Below are 24,772 nucleotides of genomic sequence, written 5' to 3'. Positions count from 1 at the left end.
CCAAGTCTCCCTTAGCTCCTCTAAGTCAATGATGAAAACTTAGCTTCCATGAGAGTGTGACCTGGCGCGAGATCCTAACTGAGGTCTCGGAGACTTCTGGGACAGCCTCCACCTACCTAGCACACCCCCACTGCCCAGACAACCAAGCTGCTCATGAGTTGCCTCCTCAACGGCCATGAGATTGAGCAACCTGACTATTTAAAGTGCTGGTAAAGTTCACCTTTGTCCCCTTCACCCTGAAATTTGTTCTAATTTGGGGAACCACTCCAAGATCCATTTATCATGGGGCTTAACATTTGTTGCTGAAGTGGATCTGCTCCTGGAAATATTTATAGGCTCTTAAGTAGAGCTAACACAAGATATTGGTGACAGTAAAAGCGATTCACATACAGACAGGGAGTTGAATAGTCATCCCCCCTTTTTCCCCAAAGGCATCTCTGTGCTTTGTGTTTTTCTTCCACATCTATGTGCTGCATGCTCTGCGTGAGGCACCTGTTATCAATAATGACCTTGGCTATGCATACTAAGGGATATTTCTCTTCATTACACTGTAATATATAATTTATAACATGTGACATTTCACTGAGAAAATAAAATAAAATAAAATAAAAAAACAAAAAAACCAAGAGCAGGAGAAAACTGCAACTATTATATCCCAAGTCATTTATTTCTGCAGAGAAAGAGATTTAATTTCATTACAAGTTGCTTTGTTAAAGCATTCCTTTACCATTCTCCAAACCCTTAACCCTTGGGTTTCAGTAGTCTTAAGAATTAAAAGAAGAACCATTACAGCTTGCTGCAAATTAGCATTAATGATGAACCCAAGATAATTTAATCTGGTAGTGAGTTTGGTCACAACACATACATTCAAATAAGAGTTCATCATCCCATTTTTGCACGCTTAAAATTAATATTAAGCAGCAGCACCACTAACAAGGGTATGTATTTATATTTCCACAAAGCCAAAGCTGGGGACTACATAAATACCCTTACGTATTCACTGATTCCAAGTTACTCTTCATTTACATTGCTACAGCCAACCACAGTCAGATTTCAAATATCTGAAAATCCCATTCAGTAACGTGGAATCTGACACATTATTGTACATGTTTTTTCTTCTTTCTTGACCAGTGACAAAGGAACTAGTCCAAAGATTCACACTGTCTTTCAAAAGTCTTTAAATTAATTTCAGAAAGTGCTAAAACCTCTGAATCTCCATCTCCAGCAAGTTTATTAGATCTCTACCTCTACCCTCTGCTTCAGAGCAGTTGCAACAAAAGTGTTTGCTTAAGCTGTGGGAGTTGTTGACTTAGTGATTTTATATGATATGTTCCTATAGACAAGGTAAGTGCAGCAGCCAAAGGAAAGAACAATGTTTAGAACTGTTTTAGACACTGAGGCTTCAGGAACGCAGCTAAAACCTCCAATTACATTTTTCAAATAGCAGAGCATGTTAGGCCAGTAATGGCCCAAAATCTTGGCCAGCCTGACAGGCTCAGCAGGTTTTCTCCCTGAATTGTGTCACCAGCTCCAAGACAAGTATAGCAGAGTTCCAGACATGCCTTGCATCAGAAGCGAACAACAAGCGACACACGAACACTGTGTTCAAGTTTTCAGAGACACAGGTGGAAGTTTTGCTGCAAGAGTCCTACAGAACATCCATGCAAATTATGAAACTGAAAACAGAACCTCCCACCCCCTCCCAATTAACATTAAAGGCATCTACATCAGTCAGTCTGAGACTTTTCCCACCATCAGCACTAATTGTTTTCATTATGCTAAATGACTGCTGGTGGGATTTTTGTAAGTACCCACTGCCACCAGTTTTCAATAAAACCAGCAGGATTTTGAAATCACAGCACCTGTTGTTGTTATCACAACAATTCAGCTCAAAATCAGCTTGGATATCAAAGCTTTTCTTGAAACCTACACATTTCCAAACACTGATTGCACAGACCTTCATCTGGTTATCCAGATGTATGCTTTATTAAAAGTCTTTCAAAGCTGTGTCATGTAATGCATCTGAGTCTCAGTAAAGCATGGAAAATCTGCACATATCACGTTGCCAGAAAAATAAAAGGATGTTCATAATTTGTGGCAATGTCCAAAGGCGAGGCAACAACTGGGAATCAGTGTCCTACTTAAATAAACCATGATTTGTCCTGAACACAGTAAAGAACTTAAGTTTTTAAGCCCTTCATTGACTGGATACTCATGATTTGGCTTAACGCAGGGTGCTGGTGTATTTCCATAGTTACAGGCACATAAATGACTTCAGCAGAGTTCTCCAACAAGCTGAATTAACTCAGTATTCACATTATTAACACAGCTTTTACTTTGTACCTAAATATTTTAGTTTACATATTTTATTTAGTTTTCACTTCTCTGTTTACGTTCTGTAGTTTTGTCTCCCCAAAAAATATTCCAGAAGAGAAGATGCTTGTGAACCAATGTTTTTTCATGGAAACAGTAATTTTTGCAGTCTGAGTGCATGCAACTTCAACAGACGTTTATACTCAAATTAAAAGTTAGTTCACATTAAAAGTTCTGAATATTTTTAAAAGTGATTTTTACCAGAAAATACCTGATATCCCTACCACACAACCTAAAATACTGAATACAGAAAGACAAGCCTGAACTATCTATTCTGTAAGGCAACTTCCAATTCTTTTCCAGTAAAACCTGGCAAACAAATGAGAGAATTAATCTCCCAAGAGATGAATAAGTAATTTATGTTGAAACTCTTACATTTGTTTAATAAATAACAGAGACAGATTATGAAGTATTGAGATGAAAGTACTGAGGTTGGAAGTTGTGCTGCTTGGCTCCTGGCATGAAGCATGTAGTGTTACTGGCAAGTATCAGAAACAAAACAGCACTAGTAAGTACAGAGCTCAGAGGTTAGCATGTGTTCTCCTCCTCCAGTCATGTGGGATAACTTTCACTTTCTAGCTGAGATTTTTGGTCAGTAAACAACGCAGATGGTTAGTTCCTATTAGCTTCAAACAGAAAGCAGGCTGTGAAATACCCCTTTTCTGATACAGAAACTTCAGCCACAAAGACGAAGAAGATGGGGAAAAAGAAAAAAGAGAGAACCATGAGATACTGTTCCGGCCAACCAAAATATTCCATGCCTTGTAAATGGGTTTCAATTTATTTTTCTCTTGGAATTTCTCCTTTTTTGCCCTATGAAAGTTAAGTTAATTTTAATCTTCATGCTTTAGAAGATGTCCATAAAAATATTCTTCAAAAGAGTTAGTTCTGCCATTTTAGGGAGTCTCTAACATGTCACTTCTGGAGTAACAAAGCAGCAAGTGGGATTTTCAGCAGTTTGAGGTGGTACCCAAGCTGGGAGGAAGCAAAGCATTCTTTAGGCATTGCCACAGGACTCCTCCCCTTTCAGTGAAACAGAAAGGTTCCCCTGTTTTTGTCTGCAATCTGACACTGTCAGTGTTGTTTCCTAACTAGTTTTTGTCGTGCAGGAGTCTGCTGATGAAATGCCAGCTCCTCATAGTCCTTTAAATCCTCACCCTCTCTCCTCCCTCCTTCCATCTTCTCCCACAGACCAACCCTAGACTCCCCCTTCACAGCTCTTTCCCCATGTCACTCTTCATCCTTTTCTCAAACTCACAGTTCACTTTCACTCAAAATGCTCCATTTAAAGACTCATTAAATAAAGTTATCATAAATCCATAGATATAAGCCAATAAAACAACATATCACAGAGAAGTTTTCTAGTATCTTTTAGATAATTCTTGGCAAGAATCCATCACAGCTTTTGTTAAATGCTCTCATGTTTTATCTCCCCAGTTGAAAACCTACACTAAGTGTGAAATGGCCTGACTTCTACTACCTACAACATATGTTTTTTGAAACCAATAAGAATTTTTTTCAACTTCATTCCCTTTGGCCTGGGAGATACTCATGATCTGCTGTCTAGTCAGCTTCCATCCTTCTGCTTGACTCTTCAGGCAGGTTTTCTCTCCCTGTGTCCCGCTACAAGCAGTTTTCTGCTCTTTTAATTATTCCCAGATGGATCTCCTGCTATTTCTGTATTGGACTAACTGGAAAGGACCATAAAAGCATCTCCTGTGTAAAATACAGAACAAGCATAGGTTCTGTTGATACTGCCTGAAATTCTTCAGTTCATAAATTTAAGGATCACATTAGTCTTTAGAGTTTCAAGCGTACTAGGTGCTGAGGTCAGTAAGGTCAGCCAAACATCATTAAACTGCTGTCAGAGTCACTGCACTCCAGGTTTGCACCTTGCAAACATAGTCTCCATTTTTACTTTGTTGTGTAACTGTGTAGAGCCCAGCTTACTAAGCATCTCCACCACTTTCCTTCAGGTGCTGCAAGTCTTCATTGCCTTATGCTTCCTCAGCCTTTGCACAGGCTGCAAACATTTGTTGGCTAGTTTTTGTTTACTCCAAGGGTGCTGCTAAAAGTAATCAGAGATGGATGAAGAACTAAGCTCTGCCAAACTTCTCTAGAAACGCTGTCCCTATTGCAGTTACATTTTGAGAGCTGTCAGTCATGTAGTTTTAATACACCCAGTATCTTCTGCTAAATTGAGTCATTCTAGTTTCTAATTTAAACAGCGTATGACATCAATCGAAATGTTTTACAGGAAGCACAACACATTACTTAAACACTCCTGATTTCTGGAAGAAAAACTTCCAGAAAGATTTTGGTTAGCGGTGTGTATTTTACACCACAGGACTATTGTGTGGCACTACATCATCTGTTCATTCTTTACCAGGTTTCATATTAGTTGTTCCATTATCTTCCCCAGAATACAACTATAATTCATCTTTCTAAAAATGCTGCTACAATATTAAGTTTTGGGTCAAATCCCTTAATCTTTTCCATAGTTTCAAACAGCTATTTGTGGAGGAAATCAGTATCTGAGACCCTCATTCAGCCAGCTCTTAAAACTCTAAGGTGCAAGTCATTTCAGCCTGTCAATATGCAAGTCAAGAAACTCCTCTTTAGTATCCTCCCTTGTTATGAGTGATACTGAAACACTTTTGATTTCATCCCGCAATTTCTATGTCACTGGACTTCTTTCAAATACAAATGCTCAGCCTTCTAGCATTATTGCTTATTCTTGTGTTTTTACATTTAAGTGAAATAATAACAGTTTCTTCATTCATATCTTTAAAGCCCTTTCAGCATAGGCTTTACCATTCATAGCTCTACCAATGGCCCTACCATTTTCATTTCCTTTTCTTGCAAATTCTCCATCATGGGCAGCCTGATCTGCAACAGTCACTACTTTTGCCTGTACGGGCAGCTTCCTTACTGCAGCTACCTACTGTAGCTTTTTGAGCACCTAGCAACACTTTCTTAAAAAAAAAAAAAAAAAAAAAGAAAAGAAAACCTCACTAGAATTAAGAAAAACATGAGTGATGACTTCAAATTATGAATCAGCCAACTGATCCGATGCCAAGGAGGCCAAAGTGTTTAACGCCATCTTTGCATCAGCAGTTGCCAAAAGCCAGCTGTGAGTAGGCTGCTCATACACTGATGCCAGTGACAGGGATTACATATCCTGCAGATTAGAGACAAAATCAGTAAGAGAAATACTTAAGTTAAATGACCTCACTTTATGTTTGTCATAGAATACTTAAAGATTGGCCTAAAGTAAACTCAGAACCTGAAATTATTATCTTTGAGTGCTAACAGGGAATGGTTGCTGTACCAGAGAACTGGAAGAGGCAAACTCAGTGGCTACTTCTAAGAAAAGGTGGGGCGGGGGGAAGGCAGTGGTGTAAGAAAAAAGAGAAGTTGTCAGAGAGAGGAGATTTCAAGATTTCCAGGCTTAACTTAAATCCCTAGAAAAATTATGTAGTAAATAATTAAACTAATCTGCTGTGGAAGGAAACATAGCCTTCATTTCTCCATTTTTACTTCGCTGTGTAACTGCATAGCAAGCCTCAGCTTGGCAGTGTCCAGCTTACTAAGAGAGTAACAGCAGTTACTTTGGATCCATCAACAACAAATCTTGCCCAACCAAATTAATTTTCATCTGGGACACAATTGCAGGCCTTCTAGATAGGAAGCAATGACTGTCATGTCTCTCAAATTCATTAGCGCTGTCTGGCAAGCCACAGAATACGTCGATGCATCCTTTTTTGGCAGTAATCCACTGGAGATAGAGGCGTTTGTGGGTGTATGTTGGATGATAGCATTAGAAAGGAAAGATAGTTTTGGTAAACCTGGAAAAGTAGGGAAAAAGGGGAATTCAGTAAGAAAAATGCAAGTTACTAGGATACCTGACTGCACAGATACAGTGTGGAAAATAAAAGGTGAGGCAAAAATTCTGCAAGAAATAATTTGGACACTACAGGGTGAATCACAAACTGAGCATAATTTTGCATTTCCTACTCCATAACAGCATGATAATCCTTGTACTCACGACATCCGTGTGAGAGTGCAGCTCACAAGACACACGGAAAACTTCTGTCACTCTGATCAGCTGTAACCATATCTTTCTTGAAATGCAGCACTCAGAATTGGATAAAGCCAGAGAAAGACTAGGACAGATCAACATGAGTGGTCAGAGGTCTTCAGGGTGACCAGTAAAGAAATGCTGACTAATAACAACGTTCAAATATCAAAAAGCTTCTGTAAAAAAGAAGGTAATCATTGGCTGTGGTGAGAAGAACAGAACTGAGATTGAGACTTCTAGAGAACAAGTCTTATGAGGAGCGGCTGAGGGAACTGGGGTTGTTTAGTCTGGAGAAAAGGAGGCTGAGGGGAGACCCTATCGCTTTCTACAACTACCTGAAAGGAGGTTGTAGCCAGGTGGGTGTTGGCCACTTTTTCCAAGTAACAAGTGATAGGACAAGAGGAAATGGCCTCAAGTTGCACCAGGGGAGGTTTAGATTGGATATTAGGAAAAATTTCACTGAAAGGGTTATCAAGCATTGGAGCAGGCTGCCCAGGGAAGTGGTTGAGTGACCATCCCTGGAGGTATTTAAAAGATGTGTAGACGTGGCACTTAGGGACATGGTTTAGTAGTGGACTTGGCAGTGTTAGGTTTACAGTTGGACTTGATGATCTTAAAGGTCTTTTCCAACCTAAACGATTCTATGACTCCACGAGACTTAAATTATACAAACTTAGATTTTAGTGAAAACTAACTTCACTAATAGGAAGAGGGAGCTGTGACTGGACATTGACTTAGATGAACACTTCTCAGAAAAGATGTGCAAATAGCTGATGAGGACAGATATACAACTGAAAGATCATCTCTTGAGGTGCCACCTTTGGTCCTCCCCCCCCCCCACAGGTGGCATAGGAAGGCCAAGATTCAGCAGTGTGAAATTGGCAAAAGGTGTATAGGACACTGCTCACAAACTTGTGCAAATGGAATAGAATTAAAACATAATCAACATAAACTATTCCCCCCCTCCTCCACTAATCTTATGATGAAAGAGGAATTACAGAGACAATATTTTTGAAGATGCATCATCTCTTCTCTCCTCCCTGGTGGCAAGTACCCATTTTCTGGCTTTGAAAACTTTTCCTTTAGTATTTATAAATTGTTATCCTGTCTCAGAGCTTGCAACACATAATAGTCATAGACTAGTCTTCCATAGTAACTTGGTATTGTTTTTATTGTGCTGTGTAGACTAGATACCAGGTTTTCCAGACCCTTAAACACCAGTGACCTGATGTACACAGCAAACTGGTACCATACCCCATTCCTTTTCTCTTATAAAGCTGATCAATACACATAAGTTTCAGTAAGTCAATAGTAATTCTGCAACAAAAAGTGTTCACACTGAGAAGAATGTGCTCAGTCACTGGAGGAGTAACAACTTAAATAGCTGTGTAGCAAAAGTATTTGGGAAGAAACATCTAAATCGTTTAGATATGTCACTGTACATTTTCAAAAAGATTTTATGACATTCATATGCAGCAACAGAGATTAGTTTAGGTGAGTCAGGAAGTCTCTTTCAGTCTATGCCCCTACAAAGTCAAGAATGTTGAAATGGTTTACTTTTATCATTAATCTCATTACTGTTGATAAATCCCTTTTAAAGAAAAAATTACATGAAAATCTCAACTTTCATTAAAAAAAGGTTTCTAAATCTCAGTCTCAGAGGAAAACTTGCAAAGGTAACAAAAGCAAAATCTCAGAAGTCAGAAAATAAACAGTGGAAAGATAAAAAAAAGCCCAAGCAACAGAAAAATAAGAAGCAAGAAGAGCGCCCTAATACACTGTAAGGCAATTGAATCAATTACCATGGATCTGGACACATACTTTTCCAATACAACTAGCAACAACAGTCCACCTTAGTTTTTCTGAAAGTATGTAAATATATTGAAGAAAGACTTTTTCCCTTATTACTCTCCAAGCAGCAATTTATAGGGAGAATTTCTTGGGCCACACGCCCATGGTATCTACAAATAACATAAATATTATTCACCTTATTTTTACCACATGAAATGCACAATTGTAGGGATACAGTTAGGCTAAGAGAAGAGGTTTCTGAGGCACTCAGCTGGTGCTGGAACAGCAGGAAAAGAGCTAGCTATACTCTTTCATGCATTTCTAAGCATGTTGAAATGGGTAGTTGACAACTTCTAGCTTCTGTTTGAGTGAGCTGCATGGTGGAGGAGAGGCTGATGCATGGACAGGAGGATCTGTCAGTGTTTTGTGCGACTGTACTAAGTAATCTGGTTATGTGTGTGTTGGAGAGGGCAAGCAGGCAAATTTCAAAGCGACAGACACACATGCACACTCAAACTTTCTGAAGTAATTCAGTAATTCACAAGGAGGCCAACAGAAGTATACAGGCAAGACCTTTTGATTTTCCTCAGATGGTACAACATGGTAGTTACAAAACCAGTCACAAGCACTTATCACCATTACTGCACAGACCTACCTTTTAGCAGAGGTGGGTAACGCTAGAAATAACTTCAAGGCTAGGTTATCTTGTGCAGTTATGACAACCCACAAATAACCAAGTCAAAATTGCCTGGTTAGCTTTGTCAGGGGTGCCAGTCAGATGCCTGCCTACTTTATGGATCACTCTTCCTTAGAATGCAATAATGAAACACTGGTTCCAAGGAAAGCCATATGTGTCAATGGACTGCTGTACTTGGGCATAACATCAATACCACTGAAGGGACCTTGCCTCCTGGTGAAAGAGTATCAGCCTTTGAAACTCACAACTGGTTTCACAGTGCCTTCACCACAAACCTCCTGATTATGAAGTTCTAGCTATGACTAATCCCATTGCCAGCCACCACAGCAGGTAGCAGCCAAGATGATACACATCTCTCTATATTACTATGATGTGCCATGTTCTGGTTTCCAGTCAGGCTTTCTATTATTTCTTTTCTTTTAAATTCAATATATTTTGGGGCTTTATATTATTACTGTCTCCACAATAAACATTTCAATTCTCTAATATAAGAGATTAGAAATCTGGGAAGCAAAAATTCCATAACATTTTGCCAGAAGAACAGCATTAAATCTTTGATGTAAATAACTGCAGACCCAGACTCCACCTGGTCCTGGATGCACAAGGAGCAGAGCCAGCGGAGGGAGGAAGCCACTACAGCTGGGCTGAGAGAGTCCAAGGGAAGAAAAGGCAGCAGTTGTGCTCCGTTGAAATGCAGACTGCCTGCCAAGTTCTCCAACTGCACTGCACCAGGAAGTACTTTTTAATCAGTTAAAAAAAAAAAAAAAAAAAAGAGGGGGGGGGTAGGGGAAGGAGTGTGGATATTAGAAACAAGGCGACCTCTCTATCTATTAATTGCCATTTTCCTAGAAGGACTGATTGTCTCTTAAGATTATTATTTTTAATGTTCTTTTGGTAGTAAGAAAAATTCTAAGGAGTTTAACACAGCTGTCTCACAGAAGGTTCTCTCTTGTTTACAGTACATTTTGATACTGCCTTTTAAGCACTGAAACAGAAACAAACAGGCATCTAAATATGTGTTGCCACAGTTTGCAGAAATGATGAATTATTAACTATTTTCTGTCATTTTTTACATTATGTTAATTTGCTTCATCTTCCACATCTGTCACACACATCCTCCCATCCAACACACAGGAAAAAACATGTTTAAACAGAGTTATTCATGCTTACAAGTGGTCAATATAGCTGACATTAAGACACAACAGGTCAAAACTTCAGAGAAATTGCACCAGTTACTCTACCTAAGGAACTGGCCCTCAGTCTATGCAATGTGTCTTACAGTCCTCACCATCTAAAACAAGTTCTCTTGATCAACCTATCACTTTTTTAAAAATCTTCATTTAGAAGTAAAAAAACCACAAACAAAAGCTAGGAAAAAAAAATCATTTAAATTGATGCTCTATCACAATAATCCTTTCTTATTTTGACTTGTCTAATTTAGGATTATCTTCAAGTTTGTTTCCTTACACAATCACCCAGTTAGCATGGGAACAACAAGGGATTGTGGGCTGTAACCACTTCTCAAATGAAAATAATAGGTCAGAAGATTCTCGTTGACCAGAGTGGGAATTAGATCAAACCTAAGTACTACACTGCAGGAACACAAATTCCACAGGCAGGCAGCACTGCCAGTCTGTATGCTCCATTGGCAGATAAGCTTTTACACAAGACTTTTATTATCATGAGAAATTCTGACAGAGATTTGGATTAATTCTATTGTAACGCTTTATTCCCAACTTTATCATCAATACTATAAATACAGAGACTCCATGTAAAAGCAATGGCTTCCCATAGCAATACAGACTAAAGTTTTGTGCATGAAAAGCATTAACATGAAGGCAGAAATTGGGTTAGGTGTCCAGTGTATATGGTTACAGTATAAGAAAGCATTTTCTTCTTCATTTATTTGCATAGGTCTCATTTGCCAGTTCCTGGCAGCAGAAGACTGAATGCATGCAGATACTTGGTTGCTATAGATCAGGTGCCTCCTTTAAAGTCAGCAACATCTTGATAGATGAACTTAATCAATTTATACCAGCTCAGGGTTACCTGCCCTGGAAAAATTCTATATAAATACTCATAGCTCAGTAAGTAAGACTGCAGTACAAACATGCATCCTTTCCCCCCACACCTTTCTGAACAAATACCATGTTCTTCACCTGTTTATAGTATTATGATATGTAACCCAAGAAATCAATGGAAATCCCACAAGTATGCTCCAAACCAACCATTTTATTTTTGCCCTGTGTTTTATTTCAGGTTTCTTCTGCATTGATTAGACATACCAACCCTGGCCCATTGATAGTAACACAAAAAAAAGCAGGCTATGATGTACTAGAGAGGTGCATTGAACCAGAGAGGCTGCCTGCCATGGAAATCCTGATCTTTCTTCTTTTCAAAATGCAGAAGTCTAAAGCATTGTTAGCACTGAGTTATATATACAAAGATACTTCATGTAGAGAAGTATCATGACTGGTAACATGTATAGTTTACCTCAAGGCTGAGGGTATTTCAACTGACGGCCATGGAAAAGAGATGCTTAAATTGAGTACTATACATGTACAGGCCTCAATCCAGGGAAGGAGTCCCTCAGCTGCTCAAGTCTTTGCATTTTGCATACACCATCTGTACACACAGATCCTTAGAAACAGAGGCCTCTCTCTTTTGAGAAATATTTAAAGCCTTATTACTACCAAATGTCACTAACATTGATTAACTCCAAGAGCACCAAGATATGAGAGTTCTTGCAACTGCACTGATATTGTAAAAAGTTGTATGATTTTTTGCATTTTTTTTTTTTAAATCATGTGAACACATGGCAAAGAATAAAAAGACTGCACTCTTCCAAAATTAGGAAGTGCACACACATCCCCCAACAAAAACCCAGCTCCTAGTCTTGTTGTCTTCTGTGTCATGAATCCTTTCTCCAGGGAAAAACCAAGGTTTTATTCACTTTATCCTCAGACGTCAACACATAGAGAAAATTATCAATTAAACTTTTAAAATAATCTTTAATACAACCATATTGGTCAAAGGAATGTCCTTTAAGGGGACTTGCCCACAGCAGATCAAAAGACCCAAGAAATCTAAGGGTTTTTTTATTATTATTATTGATGTTAGCTAATGCATATTCTAGTTATTCATCAACAGTTAGAGGCGGACTATCAGGCAGCAAGGTGAGAAGTCTGGTGTGAGGCTGTCAGAAGAATAGGTTTGATAGTTCTGATGTAGAACAACTGATACGCTTATGGCTAGATAAGAGTATACAGCTGCTGTTATTTGCTGTACGCCATCATACAGGGTTGTTTCTTTCACGTAGGGGTGCCTCTCAATGGTAAGAAAAGAAGCCTTTTTTCCTCTTTGGAAGTACATATTGTTGCACGCAGCAGAAACAAGAGAACTAGGAATACGCATGTATAAAAACTCAAGGAATAAAGAAGGCCAGAGCTCTGCTCGTCCAGACACCACCCACATTTCTCTGCAAAATGGGTCCTTCCATAGGGCCCTTTATACTGGTAGCAAGGCACACTTTCTTCATGGTACCTTTAAGATGGAAAAGCTGCCATGAGGTTATGTGCTATACAGGAGGCCCCAAATCTTAATCCAGTGTGGTGGTTTTGCTGCTCTCCAAGGAGCACACACATGCTCCATGAGCAGAGCCCCAACAGCACCAGTTGCCATCGGGCTGGTGAGGCTGTGGCAGGGCAGCCACAGAGAAGAGTCATCCCTCATCAAGATACCAACGGCAGCTAAGCCCTTTGCATTCCTGTGATGCGGTCTGTATTTACTTTTGGCCAGATCATTAGCCAAAGACATGAGGAGATAATACTTTCTTTATCCCTTTACGAGCAGAGCAAGTAAGGAGCAACATTAGGGGCAGTTGGGGTAAAGAAGATTATGTTTTGGGTAGACCTATACTTCATTTTCACAGGAAGATTCAGGGTCATCCACAACCAAGAGCTAGTGTATGTGTCTGCATCAGCATGTATAGCAGTGCTAGTTAAGTCAGGTTAATAGGCAACTACTTCATGTTGTAACAGCGGGGGGGTGGGGAAGCAATATATCATCTTGAATTTAAAAAGGCCAGCTCACTTAGCTCTGCAACATAAAGTACATGCTCCTTCTTAAGTACATGAGTAAATCCCATAACGACTACTGCTTGAACATAAGTGTGCACTTCAGTGCTTGCACTTGGCTGGATCCTTAATTTCCAACTCATTTGTATAAAGACTTTGGACATTTCTTAAACAAAAGGAAGTTGTTGTAAGAAATTACCTGCTTACTCTTCCCAATAATGAAAAGCAAGTGTCATTTCCCATTCTCTTATCCCTCTTGTTTTTAAAAACGTCTCACACTGATACATGACATTCATTTAAAAGGAAACACTTTCAGGCAAAGAGAAAACAGTATTTGTTTTAAAGAGAGAGCAAGTCAAAATGGCATATTCAGGTCTCCTTCAAATAGGACCTAACTTAGAGCTGTGGGTGTGGTAGGTACTTACAGTATTTAACCATGTAAGTAACAGCACCAGGATTTTTAGATCTTGGATTCTTTGTCAGGTAACACATGCAGATGAAATTACCAGTGCTCTGAAAGTTTCATGACCACATGACAAATCCTTTCACAGGCCAACAGTTTCCCTTTCTGCCAGAAAAACCACACTGAAGACTCATCTTGAGTGAGTCTTCACTCCCTCTAGAATGACAGTCTTAATTCAAAGCTTTCCTTGCATACTACTGGGTGAGAGGGTGTATTTGCTAGGAGGTGGGACATAGTTACCTACATTTAACAAGAGCATTTCAGATTTTAAGCGGTGTATACCCTAAACACTTTTAAGATGAACATGCAAGCTAGTTGGTAGGATAAACCATTGGAAAGGATTAGGAGATTATTATTTTTAAAAGAAACCAGTTAAAAAAAAAATTACTTTGCTAAAAGGTAAGAAATGCAAGAGTTGAGGTTCCAACAGCAGTTATCACTGCTGTTATTTTCAAAAACCTTTTCCTGAAAAACGTATCATACTGACAGCCTACTGTGGAATCCCCCGAAGCCTCTGCGGCTTTGGATCTGCAGCAAGCGGGTGGATTGCTGCAAGATACAGGCTCGAGAATTAACCACCAAATTGTCAACATGCCCAGACTGTGCAATCACACCATCATTTAATGGTGACCCTTATCCTTTCCTGTATCTTTCCCTCTCCACCCTTTATTAGTGCATTGCCAGTGTCAGGCTGTGGCATCTTCAAGGATGGATCATATCTTTCCACATTTTTTTTTCCTGCAAGATGCCCAAAGCACTTCCTAGAGACATGAAGAGAACTCCCAGGGGGCTCAGCTAAAGGGGATGCAGTCATTATGCAGCAGACTCATATGCTTCAGCATTTGCTAAATACGTGCCATAAAAAATCAAATGGATATGCGGCTGTATTAACATTGTTTTCCAGCTGTATATTTTGCATGGGTTGACTCTGCAATTTCCAGATGTATAGCCTTAGCCTTGCACTACCCTCATCTGGATCTTGTGTATAACCCATTTGTAATAATATTACTTTAATATTTCAAAGGACAAAATTGGGACTTAGTTGTATTTTGAGTTCCTTGAGTACACAGAATTTAGCAGTAATTATTATAGTACAAAGTCTTTTTTTTTTTTTTTTTTTTACAGTTATCCCCTAATATTACTAATGATTATTTTTAGAATTATGCCAGCAATTCCTTACAAGCTGCTTTTTTCTTTTTAAATGCACTTTTATAAAACTGATCTGGTAAACTGATTCTCTCAGGACCATTATTGGTAATTTTGGAAAAAGAAACTAAAAGCCTAAGAACTTCGAGTTAAAAAGCATTAAAAAGAAAGCCTCCACCCTCCTATATCTCCCCAAGAAGAGTTTTTGTAACACTTTTTAGCACTTCAGGAGACCTGCACAGCCAGCACAGGAAAGCTCCAGCAGGTGACTGGAGGCCCAGAGGGGCTCAAGCTGGTGTCGATCAGAAGCCCTTTCTCGTGGTCTCTTGCCCCACTTAGAAGAATTGTGAGAAGCATTAAGGCCTTGCTGCAGGAAAAATACTGCAGGTCCAGGAGACCAAACGAGCTGATCTAACTGTTTATCTCAGGTGAACCGTTCATCATCTGGCTTCCCACACCCATTTCTGTTTTATATTGTGCCAGGCCTGATGCTCATTAGACTATTCTTATCAGCCACTTTAGCTCACTAACCCAGGAGGAAACTAATCCAGGAAAAAAAAAAAAATAGTAGTACATAATTTTGTGCTGATATTAAGACTGAATCACCTCAAAGACTCCAAGCAGCATGCAGCTGGTGCAAAGGAGCAAGACAGACCTCTTCCCCCTTTGTGGTGAAAAACTGATACATCTGCTTATTCCACTCGTCCTCTTGCCTACCTGAGTAAGGGCACTCAAGGACTCTAGCCTGATTACTCCTAAGGCAGAAAGTTATTTTGGGATCAAGACTAAAACCAAGCAACTGGCTAGTGATTCCAGCTGTGCAACAAGAGCAATACCAGAAGTTCCTGATGTTTGAAAGTATGCATCTGCAGCTGCCTCCTCCACAGAAGGAGAAACACAAACAGCCTTCTCTGAAGTGGAATGCTGAAAAAATATCACCACTTCTGTTAATTTTCTTAAGAACTTGGCTTTTGAGCTCCCTGGGATACCTCAGGAAATGTGGGTTTCCTCATCCAAACCAGTCAATCTCGCAAATTGGTACTGCAGAAACCAGCAGCGGGTGTGGTCAGCTCATAAAACTGCTGGAGAAATAAACTGCAGAGACTCTCTAGCAATGCCATCAGTGTTAGGGCATGGGAGTTGCCATGGGCACCATGTTGAATTCCCTTGTCTCCGAGGGGATCACTATACTATCCCTGATCTCAATCTAAATTACCTTACATTAGCTACAAGCTGGTCCCATACTAGCTAGCTGCTTTTCCACCAGTTGTCTGGAATTGCTGGCAACGGGGCCCCCAGCTCCATGCTCTGCCTGGTGCCTCTCCCAAAAGGGGCAGAGGAGCAAGAGATGCCCTTTGGCCTTGCCAGGCAGCTCCAGAGATGCAACACCTATTTGAGCACACCTTAAGCTACAGGAACAGTACAAAAAGAGCGAGCCATATCAAAGGGCACAGCACTATCCTATCAGACATACTGGTATAGAAAAAGCATTTTCTTGTACATAAACCCTGGGACTGAAAAGGTAGAAGGTTGACAATAAGCTTTTGAAATTCAAAGTAGGATTAAAAAAAAATGTGGTCTTACCACATGAAATCTGCATCTTTATGTAGTACAATAAACGTTTTGGGAGCTTCCTAATGTAATCATGTGCTAATGGCTGGTATAGATGGGCTGCCTCTAACACTATGAAAAGGATTGAGAAAGCTTGCTGTTACTGGTACCTCAGTGCACTATGCCAGCTGACAAGCAGTAATGCAGCACATGGTGTCTTCCACAATCACCTTCAAGTTCATTGGCTGTCTTCATTGCTTTGCACTGCATTTTCTCCTGGTCCTAAAGCATTTTCCACCTTGGACACTCTCTTAATAAAATAGATGCTCATAAAAAGCAAATATCTGTATGTGCTTCTACACAGAAAATGTGGCTGAATAAGCAAACTGAGAGCAGAGTAGGTGAAAAACTTAAGGTACCCTATCACAGCAAGTCAAGCGTAAAAGTTTACTGAAACCAAGTTCACTTTTAGCCATTTACTGTGTGCTACTTAGCAGCTAAATTCACTTTAGCCCCCCTTTAACACTGCAGCGATCACATACTTCACTTTAAACACTGGCGTCACATACCTGAGATTAGGGAGATATTCAAACAGATTGCTGAAATTGGAGATCACAGAGCAGTTTGTTGATAGTTGTATAATTATTCCAGCTTAACAGGAACAATAAGACTTCACGGAGTTTGGTTTGAGCCGAAGAAAGAAACAAAATAACAGGACTCCTATAAAAATATGTATAGACAGTACAAACTTTAAGACAGGGTAAATCAATGAAAATCGAGATCTTTAATGGACACTTAGGCTGAGCAATACTGTCTAAAGATCTGTCTAACAAAACCAATGTGTTTAGTTAAGCTATAGAGTATATGAACAAGAAGTACTGCTTCAGGACCCCGTCTGCTTCAACTTTCCTGATTTTTTTGGTTGAATGCCCTCTTTGAGATAGATCAATGGCAACATCATGATGCACTTCCAAGAAAAGGATGAAGTTAAGAAAGACCAAATGTGCCTCAGTATTTTTTAAATTATATTGAAAACAGGCTTGAATGGTATCTTAATCATCATCCACAGATTACGTGATGAACAGGAGACAGCCAAAAAAGGGTTAGGAATAAGGACAGACTTAAATGGAATAAAACCTGGGAAAAAATTAGCTATACACAGGATTTGGAAGGAAAATAATTTGACAAATGTTAGTAAAAACACAGTAGCATAGAAGTGTGGAATTCAGAGCCAGGTCTGTTTTGTCCCCACTGCAAAGCTGCATCATTTAAATTAAATTGCAGCAAGAACCAATTTGGCCCTTGCAGTGAGAGCAGGCAACACAATGTGAGACCAACACTGCAACCAACAAGTTTAGTCTTAGAAGGCTTGAATCAGAAAGGACAAAATGCGTTTCTTTGCAAGGCTAGTGACAATCCAACAGGATATTCATATGAACCTCAGAAAGATGTAAACAACTGTGAGGGATTTTGGAGAAGAGCTTTAAAACAGTTATATGGTTGGAGGAACTGAGTAAGGCTTCTTCACAAGAGCTAAACATATCTAGCCTGGCTGAGCAGTCTCTAGCAGCAGCAGGACACAGACCTGGGAATTTTTGAGAGTCTCCATCTAAAGTCCAAAACCTGAAGGTACTTACAGAAATACAAAGCAAGTGAGTCCCGTGGGGTAAAATTAGACACTAGAAAGTAAGCTGGGAGGAAAAAGCATACCCTATAGAAAAGCGATTCTGCTGTGAAATAAGTAGCTGAGGAAAGCAGCTTGTGTATCAATCCAGATAGGCAGGTACTAAAAACCAAATTTGAGGGGGGTTATTTACTGGAATTGTACAGAGCCCGAAGGAGTAGCACACTTAATGAACTGAGATAACAGAAAATAAGATTCTTGGGCCTGGAGACAGACTGCTTGGTGTTCTTCCAATTCAAAGTCTAAAGTATCTCCCTTCCTAAATTTTTGAATTAGCAACACCCTGATTATTTCAAACACCTAAATGCTTCACTAAAATTTTGACCTACTATTTTATACAGAAAGCTTTACCTCATAGGAAAAAAAAAGTTTGTTATGACTGATAAAGGAAAATCAAGTTTTGCATGCATTAGTTGAGTTGCAAATTTATTTCATACAGGCTGTTTTAAGTATGTAGAAGTCATTGGACTACAGCTGTCACGAGAGCATATCAATCGCACTGTCAGAATCTGAGGCTTTTTAGCTTCATGGAAAGAGCAGACAAACGCAGGGTAGGGAAAGAACCTGTAATTCTACTTTTCGTTATCCCCATGTTTGTAATACTGACCGATGCAAACGTCCACTTTTAATTGGTTTTGTATTTAATTGCATTAGCATACATAGGCACACTACCGGATTGTGTCTCACAGAGGAGTCACGTATTGGCAGGAACAACAGACTACAGCGATCTAGTAAGTATTTTCCAATTCATAGACCTATATCCTACTGAAAACTGGCAATCTTTCCTGCATCTTATGTCAGCATAAATAAGCCCTAACTGTGGTCTAGTCTAAAGCTTGGCATCTGTCAACTTTATGGCACACAGATACACAAATATAGTAACATTTATTTTCTACATATTACATCCTTCTATTCATGTTGGTGAGAACCACTTTACATTAAATCTTCCTCCAGTTCCTCCGCCCCCACCTTATCTGCACACAAACTTCATGTTCTTGTCTATTTTCCCTTTTAGCTCAATTTTTCTCTCCTTTGGGAGCAATAACTGAGGCACAGAAACTTTTCAGTTACATTTGTTTTTCCCTCAGAAATTAAAATGATAGACATTGGTAGGGGAAACAGACCGCACAGTAGCAATTACACTTACGTTAAGTACATCATTAGGTCTGCGTATTTTGGTTGCCTTCTGAAGGTCCTTTTATTTTAGCCCCAGGCCTACTTGGCTGCAGTAGGTCACTTGTTTCCGACAGCAATAAAAATAGAAAAGAAACAGCCCTGAAAGCAGCATTCTCTCACCCCCACCCACCCTGAGGACGTTGTTTTCTGGCCTGTCTCAGTTTCCGGTTCCCATGAACCAGCTTGTTGCTGTTGTGTTTGGATTCACTGCACCATAGGAAAATGTTAAAAGGCTTGCTTTCTTTTAAAGAAAAAGCAAAACAGATTTTAATAGAAAGCCACCTTGGTTTCCATGCATTTAAAAAAAAAAAAAAAAATCTAATTTTTAATCTTTCTCTCTGTTGTCCTCTTTGTATTTATTCCAGAAAATCCCTTTCATCTTCACTGAGGTTTTAAGCGGTACCAAAGGGCCAGGGCTTGGCTTTTTGCAGCAACTCACTTTCCCTGTGGATGGTGGTGCTCTACCAGGGGAGGGTCTCGAGGATTTTGCCCATTGCAACCAGTGTTTCAGGGAAGTGTGTTCTGTTACCCCTCAAAATACCAGCCCGCATGATCCTACCACAGCTTCACCGGCTAGCTAACAGCGAGAGCTGGGCCAGGGCCTCGAGACCATTTGTGTCCCTCTTCAGATCCAACCCATCCCTTTCTGCTCCAAAGTGAGGGGTCAGGAGACACGACCACAGCTGGTAACAAAAGCCCAAGGAACAGGCCTGTTGCTCTGTGGAAATCACAGCTTGTGTAAAACACACATACATTAGGTACACTCTGGTCTTCAGTCATTACTGCAGGACTTGGAGTTGATAGGGCTTTTTGCCTTGGCTTTTTTTATAGCCTAGTTTCATAAGCTGAAATAGATGACCCTGCTTCCACTAGTAGGTTGGAGTGGATGATCCACCGAAGCCCCTTCCAACATGAATTATCATCCTACGACCCTAAAATGCAATTAAACACTCAGTCCACCCCACCACCTCAAATAGCTTTTGGACTTGAATGATTTCTATCCAGCTTGGCAAAGGGGTATTAAAAGACAATTAAGGTCCTGGAAGTTTTTTAAATTTGTTTTTGTTTGTTTGTTTTGGGTTTTGTTTGTTTTTTTAATTATGGCAGGATAGAGAAGAAAGATGAAAAACAGATTCCTTCCCCCCTCCCCTTTCCTAGGAAAAGCAGACAGATTTCACATTTCAAACACTAGCTAGCAACAGCACATACATCAACCAGCCTATTTCCTTCAGCTGTTTATGCCTGTGACTCAAGTAAGTCAGACACCAACTCTCACGCAACAGCTCCATTTTCCCCTCCTTTCTCCAGAGGTGCTCACAGCCTGATCTAGTAGTTGTCAAGCAGAACTAACGGTGCCCCACAGCTGCAGATCCAAGCTCTGGGGCTCTCCGGCACACCCCAAGATACACCCCATACTCCTAAGGAACCACAAAAAACCCCCCAGAAGTGGCTTAGACAAAACCTGGGGGAGCTACCACATACTTTTGTGTCACTGGCACAGATAAGTTGCATTTTTGCTGCAGTTTCATGCCAGTGACAGCCGTTACATGCTCTGGCAATTTTCCTCTCAAAAACAGTGACACGTACTTCAGACTTCACAGACACTTTGAGGTGCTCTCATGCTCCAGAAGGTTTTCAAACCCTGAGGAGGGGCACGAGGCAGATTTGAAAGTGAGATTGGGCCCTAAGTCAGCAAAACATCCAGGTTTCTAAGGGCACGATCTCACCCTGGGTCGGTTTAGGTGGACAGTTGCAGAAACCCAGCACAAGCCGCCCTCGGGGCAACAGGAGAGGAGCTCCAGCTGCTGCCTGATGGCGAAGGATGCCTCGCCAGGGCTATACTTACAGTGTCGGCATCAGTGAGGCATGCTGGCTGCCTGCAGGTAAGTGGATCAGAGATAGTGGGATCCCTTGCCATAACTTGATGTGCATTTCCGTACAGGAGCCACAGGTCCCAGTTTGTACCTCTCTGGTTCCCCCTCCCTCCCCTGATGTGGGATAAAATGCAGCAGAGATTGAAAAGTTTAAGGAAGTCCCACATATTTATTTCTATATATATTTATGATGCAGGCAAACCCAAAAGATTTTAAAAAAGGTCTTCCCTCCTCTGACAGGCTGCACACGAGCATGGCACATTTAAGCGTGCCATGTATTTGACTCACAGCAGCTGGGAGACTTTGGCTATTTTCTTAAATCTCCATATCCTGATCCCTTGCTGCGGTGGACATGTATGTGTGGGGTACTGTGCCCCCCCTCACACTCACAAGGCAATATCACAGCTTTTTTCACAGCCCCTCAGCCTCATGTGCCAGAACTGACCAACCTGCCTGCGATGCTGGCACGTTTGGGGAGGCAGGGAAGGCTGGGGGCTGCAGGGGAACAGGACTGAGGTGCTGTGTGCCTGCCTGGAGGAGATGGAGTTCAGTGCCATCACACAGTTTGGGGGTGGGTAAGGAAGAAAACCAGGAGTTATTCTTCACGTCCCACCATTCACAGCAGGGCTATGCCTGCTCCTGAGAAAAATCCCATTCATGTCCATCTTGAGATTTTGGCTCCCTTGGCCTTGCCTGTCCTCCCCTGTTTCCACTTATGCCTCCAAGGAAAAAAACAAAAGGAGAAAAAAAAAAAAATCAGCAGAGTAGTGGTGGTACTGAGAAAAAAATCTAAAAGGCCAAACTGACACCTTGTTGCATAGAGTAGTAATTCATTGATCCCACACCAACCACACATTGCACAAGGGCTTACATCTGTGTGCAGTGGAGGGCAGCACCGCTGGGCTCCTGCAGGCTGGTACTGTTTTGGAGAATTCCCATAACCCCTCGGAAAGGTTCAGAGCTCAGGAACCTGACCAGGAGGTGCTTCTTTTGCCACGCAGCTAGCCCTGGAAAGCCTGCATTCCTCTGCATGTGCAATTTTTCAAGGCACTCTGGTGCTAGTCTGTGAGGAGCCCTGCCCTGGGACCCTACGTGCATGGGATGAGGATCCTGCAGAGTCTCCGGTTCTCCTGAGCTCAGGCGCTGCAGCACTTGGTGGCACCCAGCTCAAAGGGTCTCGCTCCCAGCCATGGCAGTGGCACCCTGCTGGCAGGGCTTACGCCATCTTCCAGCTCAAGTCTGCCACACAGTATACATGGTATTATCCTCCCCTATGCCTCACCCTACCCCTGCAGCCCTGCCTCAAAATCTCTCAGAAAAGCAAAGGCATTGCATTTTGGTTTGCAGGAAGTGCAGGCCGGCCACACCACCCTCCTTGTGAGTCCCAATTTGTTGCCCAGCCAGGGCTAATTACAATTGCTTCATATGACCACTCTTAGGCAGCATTTTGTGCCTGAAAGATCAGCAGAGTCCAAGTAACTGCAAAAATAGAATCAGATGCAATAACATCTTACATAAGCTTTGGTTAATAATAAACCCAACTTTACTCAAATCCTAGCGACTCTAGTTCTAGTAGTGACAAGATATGAGATAACTATGAGAACATATTGAACTATTTATTGTGATTTGATGAGATTATCCTTCTTGCACTTTGTAAACTGTTAATAAGGAAAGGACATATTTGGGGTCATCCATCCCCCCCCCTACCCCCCAGTTGCTTGGATCAAACATCTGATTTAACAGACTTATTGCAAGTGTTACAGCACAGATTTATGAATTACATTTTTCTAGGACCCAAAAGATGTAAATACATACCAAGTAGGATTCTCAGCTATCTTTTGGTTTACCTCCCTCTAAAATCAATAGTAAAACTCTACTTGGAAAAAAAAAAAAAAAAAAGGTAATTTTACTTCCACTAGTTGGATAAACTGTGTCCTTTAAAAGTCTGTCCTGGCTATCCTCATGCTTCTTGATTAGACAAGCTGGCCTTTATAAACTATGTTTGCTTCTGCCAAAAACCAGCCTGCTTGGTCAGGGAATAAACTGAATTTCTGATAAACTGGATTATCCATTTTGGAGCCCTTTGAACTAAGAAAATGTTAGTCTTCCCTCCTGTCCCTTAGTGATTGTAACAAGGGTCTGAAATACTGTCACGGAAGTTTAGAAAGCTACCTGAGAACAAACTCTAGCCTTCCTGTTCCTCCTATTCAGGAGACATTATTTGCGGAAAGTGTTAAATAGATACTACTATCAGCCATACCTATCCTCTTCTGCCATGGAGACAGTAATGTTCTAGGACAGGTTAGAGACAAAAAGGCATCCAAGCCTTCAATAGCTAGGTGACTAAAACACACATTCCAGGGGCAAACAAAGGAAAAGAACTTAAACGCATTGAAATGTAACAGTCTCGGCCTCAGAGATATTAACAAAGAACATGCCCTATAAAGGAATTTGCAAGGTCACAATCTGGTAAGAATATTCATATTCCTTCTAGATGCTGGCAACTGGATTTGCAAGCTTCTCTACAGCCTGTTTTAAGTTACACACTGCTTCAAGTTTTGGTGTCTCAATAACATATGTGCTGGTGCACCAATAGTACCTGTAACTAATGTGAGGTTTTTAGATATGTTTGTTAAAAGGAAAACAAAACATATATTTGCTTATATCAGATCATCTCTTTTTCCTCAGTTTGATGACAGAAGTCCAACCAGATGTGAATTACAGACAATACTTCAAAAGTAAAGGCACTTCTCAGAATAACTTCGGAAGAACATTAACACTCATTTTTCAATTACAAGCTGAATTTGCTTTAATGTTTTTGACAACGTCTTGGTTTTTGGCTACTTATACCTTTGCTGCTGTTCTGTGTACTTAGTGAGGCAAGGAGTATTTGTAGAAAGATAAAATTAAAGCATATGCACTGACATAATGAGATACTTCCATAATGTATAAAAAAGGTGATAAATTTTAACAGTCTCAATAGTGATTTTTTTCTTTAAAGTGTTAGACTTCATAACTTCAACAACGTTCTAACAAATTTTTGATGCTTTTTTTGTTAACAAAGGAATGCACATGTGTACACATCATGGTAACAGCTAGCATCTCAAAGTCATCATGGAGGAAGCATTCAGGTTCAGATGTGAGCAGTAGCACTGCAGCAGATGTCCAGCAGACAGAACAGGAGCAGGTATCACTGGATCACAGCATGACCCTGAATAAGTTATTTAGCTGCTCAGCTCCAGTTTCTCACTTTGTGAAATGGGAATATTAATGTTTAACTACCTCAATAAACCAACATATACACATGAATACTGAAAAGGCCATGGTACTTCCATTTTAGAAATACAAGTTAGTACATGGGAGCTCCTTTTACCAAGAATTTGACCCTTTGCTATTCCCACGCCCCTCCATAAAAAAAAATTGTCCAGAAGAATGGTACAAAATTGACACAAGGCCTCTCACAGTGAGGATGATTTGGGGATTTAATTTATCAAAGAGAAGGTCAAAAGTTAACTTGATCACAATCTACAGGTACTTATACAAAGAGAGTAGCTATATCTAGAGGGCTCCATCTCTTAAACAAAGGGAAAACAACTACTAGAAATTCAAATTAGCCAGGGCTGCAACAAACAGGCCAGCAGTAACAACCTTCAGATCAAGGCTGAAGAGCCTAAGTTTGAGATACACGCTAGGTCACTGGGTTACCTGCAGGCAATATTTCTCTGGTCAAGATCACACACACATTCTTTGCAGAGGGGTCAGATTAGACTATCTTAACGCATTCTTCCAGCCTCCATCTAGAAAATTATTTTTTAAACAGCACAAATGGAATTAAAGATCTAAGAGGGCATCCTTATCCA

Source organism: Harpia harpyja, chromosome 13 (assembly GCF_026419915.1).
Source record: "Harpia harpyja isolate bHarHar1 chromosome 13, bHarHar1 primary haplotype, whole genome shotgun sequence".
Classification (NCBI taxonomy): Eukaryota; Metazoa; Chordata; class Aves; order Accipitriformes; family Accipitridae; genus Harpia; species Harpia harpyja.
Note: the sequence above shows the minus strand (reverse complement) of the source record.